Source organism: Triticum dicoccoides, chromosome 7A (genome assembly GCF_002162155.2).
Source record: "Triticum dicoccoides isolate Atlit2015 ecotype Zavitan chromosome 7A, WEW_v2.0, whole genome shotgun sequence".
Taxonomy (NCBI): domain Eukaryota; kingdom Viridiplantae; phylum Streptophyta; class Magnoliopsida; order Poales; family Poaceae; genus Triticum; species Triticum dicoccoides.
Window position 1 is genome coordinate 510043186 of NC_041392.1, and position 8181 is coordinate 510051366.

The following is an 8181-nucleotide window of genomic DNA, read 5'->3' on the forward strand; positions in this document are numbered from 1 at the left end:
TCTCTCCCTCACTCGCCCGAACGGAGCCGCCGCCACCGACGAGCTCCCTCGCGGCCACCGCCACCCCCTAGCCTCGCTGATGCGCTCAAAGGCTCCGCCTCGACCCCCTCTTCCTCCCCACCGATCCACGGCCCTCCGGAAGCCCTGGATGCTGCCAGCTTCGCCGTTCCCCTCCTCGGCCATCGCGGATCGCCGCCGTCAAATCCGCCCCCGTCCGGCCTCCCTCAAGCTCGCCGTCCACCTCTACAGGGTCTACGTGAGCTCTCCGTCTGTTTCCCCTCTCTATTTCGTTGTTCGCGCGCCATAGCTAGGTTATCCACCGCGGCCGAGAGCTTCTCGCCGCCGGCCATGGCGTGGCCGTGGCCACAGCCACCGCAGCTCGCTCCCGAGCCCACCGTCGTGCTCACCGCAACCCCAGGAGGCCGCAGCGCCCTTCCGTTTCCCCTCTTGTGCACCGTAGCGCCGTTCCCGCCAACGTCCGAGGTCCGGCAGCCGCTGAGCTCGACGCCGGCGAGGATTACGGCCGCCCTAGCTTCTCCCGTTTGCCCTGTTAGATGCGCGCGAGCCTGGGCATTCCGTAGATGCCCTCCGCCGGCCATTTTGTCGCCAGACCAAGAAACCCGAAGGCCTCCGCCGCCTCGGCCTCGCTGGCGACTCAACGCCGGCGGGATTGAGTCGTTTGACCAGGGGTTTGACCTCCCCTGGGTCTATGACAGGTGGGCCCCCGCCATCAGGTGATTAGTTTAAGCTAATCACCACCTAAGCTAACCCCCTGACACTGACATGTGGGCCCTAGTGCCCCTAATCTTTAATTAAACTAAACTAACCCCCCCCCTGTCTAACCTGTGTCACTGACGTGTGGCCCCCACACGTCAGGTTTGACTCTGGGCGACCCAGTTGACCTGCTGACCTCAGCCTTACGCCATGCTGACGCAATATTCCTTTTCTGGAATTTAGTTCATTTTATAAATATTCAGGAAATTCCAGAAATTTGTAAAAACTTCTAAAAATCATAGAAATTCAACCGTAACTCCAAATTAGATAATTTATATATGAAAAATTATGAGAAAAATTCAAGGAATCCATCTGTACCATTTTCATGCATGTTAGAACAACTTATAGCTGCTGTTTAGCACAAATCAATTAAATGGCATTTGAATAATCACATATGGAGTTTGAATTTGAATCTTGTATTCAAACCAACTTCATTTAATCTGTTGCTAGTTGCATTAGCCCAAAACACATTCATTTTGCCATGTCATGATCATGCATCATATTGTGCATTGCATTGATTGTGTTCCCTTCTGTGTTGCCGGTATTTGTCCCCTCTCGATAGACGTGATACCGATGATGTGATCGTTGACACTGATGAAGACTCAATGTTATCTTCAGAAGTGCCAGGCAAGCAAAACCCCCTTGTTCATTCCGATACAATCCTACTCTCTTGCTCCAGCTCTCTTTTACTGCATTAGGACAACACCGATTCATCTGTTACTTGCTGCGGTAGCTGAACCCCTTTATCCTTTGCATGACCTGTCATTGCCACAGTAAATAGATGAAACCCACTAGCATGAGTAGGAGTTGTTTGAGCCCTGATGTGCCTACTCATTCATGCTTGTTTGTCATGCCTGGTACTGCTTAGAGTTGAGTCAGGTCTGATTCATCGAGGATGAATCAGAGGTGTGTGAACATGTCCTACTATGTGTGAGCTAAGTGTGTGAACACGATTTGGTAAAAGGTGTCGGTGAGAGGCCATGTAGGAGTACATGGTGGGTTGTCTCATTGAAGCCGTCCTTAGGAACTGAGTTCTGTGTTTGTGATCCATGATTCAGCTACTACCATGCATTGGGCCCTGAAATATGACCCCGCTCGACTTCTTATTCACCCTAGTCCTCTGTCCAGGAGTTGCAAGTAGTTTCTGGTGTTTGTAGCTTACTGGAGGCCGTGGACAGCGCTGACCGTAGGGGTGGGCTGTGATGCGGTAGGTATGTGGCACGGTGTACCGGATGCCCGTTTGGTATCTCGGGAACCCTGTTCACATCGTTTGGGGCTGTGAGCGAAACTCCGGCCGGATCTCCTCATGGATGGAACCCGAATAGGCGATAAACCTGGACTAGAGACTTGAGTGTTTAGGTAGGTCGTGGTCTACACCCACGTCGGCTTTCGCTTGAAGTCTGCCGAGCACATGTCGTGTGCAGACGCTAAGTGGTGGAAACATGTATGAAGAAGTACACCCCTGCAGGGTTAACATCATCTATTCGAATAGTCGTGTCCGCGGAAAAGGACTTCTGGATTGCTTATATCAGTTCATAGACAAGTGAAAGTGGATACTTTAAAATGCGCAAGATAAGCGTGAGTGCTATGGATGGCGTTCTCGTAGGGAGACGGGAGCGGATCCATAGTGGTGTATTGATATGGTGAATATGTGGACTCGTGTGCGCCACCTCAAAAGAGTCGCTTGCAGTCGTAGTTTAGGATAGCCACCGAGTCAAAGCTGGCTTGCTGCAGTTAAACCCCACCATCCCCTTGTTGAAAATGATGCATATGTAGTTAGTTCTGATGTAAGTCTTGCTGGGTACATTTGTACTCACGTTTGCCTATTTTATGTTTTTGCAGAGAGACTTCAGTCTCACTAGTAGTTCCACGTGGACTTCGATGTTTAGCTTGTTACCTCAGCTACGATCTTGTGCCCTCGGCAGGATCTGATAGATAGTCAGGCTTCTCAGCCTTTTTCATTTATAGATGTCTGTACCCAGACATGATAGCTTCCGCTTGTGCTTTGATTTGTATGCTCTGAATGTTGGGTCATGAGACTCCTGTTTGTAATATCTCGCTCCTCGGAGCCTATTGAATAAATTACTTGAGTCGTAGAGTCATGTTGTGATGCCATGTTGTGTTTGCACATATCGAGCATATTGTGTGTATGTTATTGAAATGCTTGGTATGTGTGGGATCTGCTATCTAGTTGTTTATCTTTAGTAGCCTCTCTTATCGGGAAATGTCTCCTAGTGTTTCCACCGAGCCATGGTAGCTTGCTACTGCTCCGCAACACTTAGGCTGGCCGGCATGTGTCCTTCTTCGTTCCTGTGTCTGTCCCTTCGGGGAAATGTCACGCGATGAAAACTGGAGTCCTGTTAGCCCGCTACAGCCCGGTTCACCGGAGTCCTGCTAGCCCAGTGCTACAGCCTGGATTCACTCGCTGATGACCGACACGTTCGATGCTGGGTCATGGATGCCTGTCCCTGTAAGTCTGTGCCACTTTGGGTTTACGACTAGCCATGTCAGCCCCGGGCTCCTTATCATATGGATGCTAGCGACACTGTCATATACGTGTGCCAAAAGGCGCAAACGGTCCCGGGCAAAGGTAAGGCGACACCCGTGGGAATACCGTGCGTGAGGCCGCAAAGTGATATGAGGTGTTACATGCTAGATCAATGTGGCATTGAGTCGGGGTCCTGACAGCGTTGGTATCAGAGCTTGACTGCCTGTAGGATTGCCAAGCCAAACTGATCGAAGTTGAGTCTAGAAATTCTTTAGTTATATAAGGGAATTGATTGTGGGATGGAACGTAAGGCTCTTTTTACTCCTTTACCTCATGCCCTTCTGATCTGAGTCATCTTATCTTTCCTACGGGGATTAAGAACTAGGCTATCTCTTCTTTCTATCAGGATCACATGTTACTAATCTGCAGACTTGTAGGATTGATGGTTCTAAGCTTGAGTTCAGTTTCTACTTCCGTATGTTAATTGTTGATCTCGAAACCTTGATATTGTGCTTCTGAGTGGCTATGCCACCATTTTGTAGCATGTCTTCAATCCTTTGAGCATTTACAGCCGTTATGCTATCGGAGTCATCCCAGGTTTCTAAATAGTCCGATGCATTTGCAAATCCCTTCCTTCTGTTTCCGATGTGCCTTTGGTCAGATTAATCACACAAATTAGTGAGTTGAGGTACTCTATTGCCTCGACATATATGTTGGAATAATTATTATGACCCTAGGTGTTTTAGGGAGTCACCTAGTAATCTAGCAACGTTTTGTGTTCCCAGTGTGAAGATTCTGGCCTTTATTATCGAAAGCATCCTGTGATGCCATTTAGTTAGTAGGCATTCTATTCCTGGGTTCTTGAACCCGAGATTCACTCTACTTACTTCATGTTGATAGTGTTTGCTAGTCCCTTTAGGATAGTAGTAACCTTTGCGATAGTCCTCGAGGTTCGTGGTACATCCTTCTTCCAATTACCATGAACCATTCTTGGCAGGAGTTCTTCTGAACCAAAAGATGACAACAAGAGTGCTGTCGATGAGTTCTCCATGCTATATTGTGACTCTGCCAGCTCAACCCTTCTGCATGGGTTATCCGGAAGAATTATGTTGAACTTGGTTCGACATACTAGTCTATGCATCCACAACTCAGAAAGTTATATGTTCCTTTGAGTTGTCCCTCTTTAGTTGTCTACTGACCTTCGTCTATCAATTGATAGTCAAGAGTATGCGTGCGTTCGTTTATCGATGCCTACTACTTTTGTGGTCCTCAAGCCATTCTATCGCGGAATGACTAGGAGAAACAAACTCCAGTACCTCATCCATATCTAGGATTGGGTCAAAGTAGTTGTATTCCGCAGATCAAATGCCAATCCAGCTTTTGGTTCTGTTCTACCTTGGAGTATTACCTTATTCTATATCGAGATTGTTATAGGAATTGCACACCATCCTATGAACTCTTGGTACAGTGATACTTCTCACCATCATTAGTCATTCCTTGGCCCTCGTGTTTATGCAACCGGAATACCGACAAATGAATTGTGATGTGTGAAATCAATACTCCCAGCAACCTCGTTGCTTGGTAGTTAAAGGATAATAATTTCATTCTTAGTATGTTGGTTTTTGAATCATCCTTCTATGACTGATCGTGCTACCTAGTCCTTATTTCGGTGCACCCTTCGATTGATGAGTTAGGATCTTGTCAAGTCCTCACTCATTTGATCATATCGTCTTGCCCTCAAAAGCGAGATTGTTCTCAAGCTTAGTAACATACCGGTGGTTCGTGATTTTCCGAATATCTTCTCGGAAGTATTACCAGGTTGTCACCTGACTGCTATGTTGAGCTCGTGATCAAGTCGGGTTCTTGTGAACCACCCTTTCTCCAAGAATCTGTGATGGATATCCCGGAGCTAGTTGGTTAAGCTAGACAACAACTTGGAGAGTTGGAAGATAAAAGCTTGTCTGACTTAGTTCATGTTAAGGGATATCTTTCTGTGTATGTGTGTGTGTTGAAGAAAGATGATATCTTCATTAATTGGTCCTTGTGATCAGTTGTTGGACCTATTGTCTTACCCCATCTATAATTTGAGTATGGGCTATCATCCAATCAGACCAGAACCAACGATATTCGTAATGTTGTCTTACTCGTGGTTGATCCCTCGAGCATACACCATTATATCTTTTGGGTCTGACCAATGCTAACACTTGTTCTCTTAACTATGGAATTCCTTTTAAAGGGAAACCCGGAAGAATTGTTGTTGATCCCATTGACAACATCCTTATCTCCTCCATGATTTTGTTGAACATTAAGCTAGTGTTGGAAACTTTTGAAAGCATTTCTTCATGCTAACTCATGAAGTATTTGTTTGATGAAAGGAGTGACTTCCTCTTATACACGTGCATTTGGTGAAAGTTGCCGCCGTGGATTTGAGAAAGTTAGTTTTGCTTCCTCTGGAATCATCCCAAGTCAGTCATGCATACGTGCGAAGTATTCTGTGGTCTGGAGACTTGCAACCTTCATTCCATATGTGTTCCGAGCACACCAAGCCACTGATTGAGTTGTTCAAAGATAAAGGAGTCTGTCCAAGGTGAACTCTTTGGACTTCCACGCGTGGAGACTTCGATGTCATTAATGATGGTTCCCCACCTGAACTCGGTAGTGTTTTATTATAAGACTACCACGTGGTCATGTTTGTCTGGGACAGCGTGTTCACATGTTTGTAGCAGAACCAGCTCATGTTTTGGAGCTTACAATCATAGTTCATTCCCCGAGAATCTCGCAGCGTTGTCTCGTCGAATTGTGTTGCAAACTTTCATTTTTCTTCCTAGACTCGATGAGTCTGGAATATCCTGACACCAACCAGATCTGAATCTCAGGCAGATATGATGGTTTGGAACATTTCCCAAGAACTATAATATCGGTCCCTCGAAAACCGGTAAAGTGGATGTCGTGGCCAACACACCCAGCCGGAAGACCTGTTATTATAATATCTTGATTGAGGAAGTTGGCCACCTCCCCATAGGGATTTCGTAGGATTTACTCCCTAGTTGCCCCTATGGATTTTGAGATCCCGAAGTCCGACCTTTTACTTGATGTTCTAGATATCAAACCATATCTATGAATGGGTTACGCTAGCACATCAAGGAGAACATTAGAAGCGGAGTGCTAAATGTCTCTCGGTCGATCATCCAGATTTTGTTTCCTTGGCCTCGCCAAGGTGAAATCTAAGAAGGTGTTATCTTCCTTTGCATCGGCATCTTCCACCGGTATTTATCATGGTAGTAAGTTGTGTTGCCAGAATCCTTGACACGGATATTGGTAAAACCTTGATGATTATGGAAATGCTCAAGTTCTTGAGAGCACGCACAAGCGTTAGGTGTTACCATCGGCACTAGCTAGGTTTGCTCTCAACTTCCTCGGTTATGCTATAACTTCTCAACAGTGGATTCACTCTCTATTGTTGGGTTCTTCCCCAGTTACCAGAATCATTCCCAGCATTTGCATTTTGTTCCCAGCTTGCACCGCCAATGTGCCATTCTACCACGGGTCTCTTCCATTTCCGGTGGTAAGCAAATTCATCCATTACGTTGTCTTCAACAAGGTAATCCACATCATCCAAGTCCGAGTATGCCATTCTACCGACCCCCTCCAAATGATCGCTCGAGAATTGCCTTAGGCTGGTTTAAAGAGTTTCAATGATCTCTGAATCAAAAGTAATTCTTTTTGCCACTTAAGGGGATATCTCTACGAGTCACCTTCCCTAAGGTGTATCGTTATGGTATCATGGCAACTCAACTCCTCGCTACGTTGACAATCGATTACCACCTTCTTAAGCGTGAAATTGTGGTCTACCTAGTGAACCTTCGTCATCTGCTTCACTCCATTCCTATGGATGTGTGCTTCGCCTCTCAGCTCGAGAGATGTTGCTATGTCTCATTCCGTGAGTTAATCCTGAGTTGTTCGACCTTCGAGAAGAACCATTCTTTTAGGATCTTTCCTTTCCTCTCGTTGTCATGTTAGTTGGAGTTCTCAGAGCAAGACTTCGAGACAAAGATGGTGATCGAATCAACGCTTTGATAAAGTGCACCCTGGATCGTGAAGATTGTGCTAGTTTGCGTTTCCCCTTCACCCTACCCTACGCTTGAACCTCGGGACGAGATTTTTGTTTAGTGGGGGTGAGTTGTCACATCCCTGGTCCTGTTATGCACTAGGCTAGACCTCATGTGAGTATCATGTTTTAATTCAAATGAAATTTGAATTGAGGAATTTTTAAAGCCTCAGAAACCTTCTAAAAATGATCAGCATTAAAATCTCCTCAAAGAAGTCCAAGAAAATGTTCCTCTTAGTCTCTGAAAATATTGCAAAGAGGTAAAACTCAAAACAATATTTTTGGTATCTCAGAGTTAATTATTTTGGGCCTTTGAATTAAATAAATAGCTATTTGCATTGGATATATATTTGATATATAAATAATATATGTCCAATAATTACTGGAACATTTTATGTGGTTTGGTATATTTTAGTCCTAGCCACATAACTATTTCCAGGATTTTATAAAATGGTTTAGTGTCTAAAACTAAATCAAAACAAACTACAGAAAATAGAAAACAGAATTAAATAGAAATGAAAGAGAGAGAGAGAAGGACTTATCTGGCGCTCACCCGGTAGCCAGCCGGCCCAGCTCCTATGCGGCCCAGCCCATCTCCACTTCCCCCCCCCTGTCGCCTTCCTCCTCGCGCCAGTAGGCACAGGCGCGTGGCCGACACACGCCGGCGCACGCCCCGGCCACCTCCTGCTTGCCGCTCCACCTCGACACCCCGGACGCCTCCATGCGTGCCACGCCACCCCCCTGGAACTCCCTCACTCTCCTGAACTCTCCCCCCCCTCCTCTGCTTCCTCTCTCCCTCACTCGCCCGAAC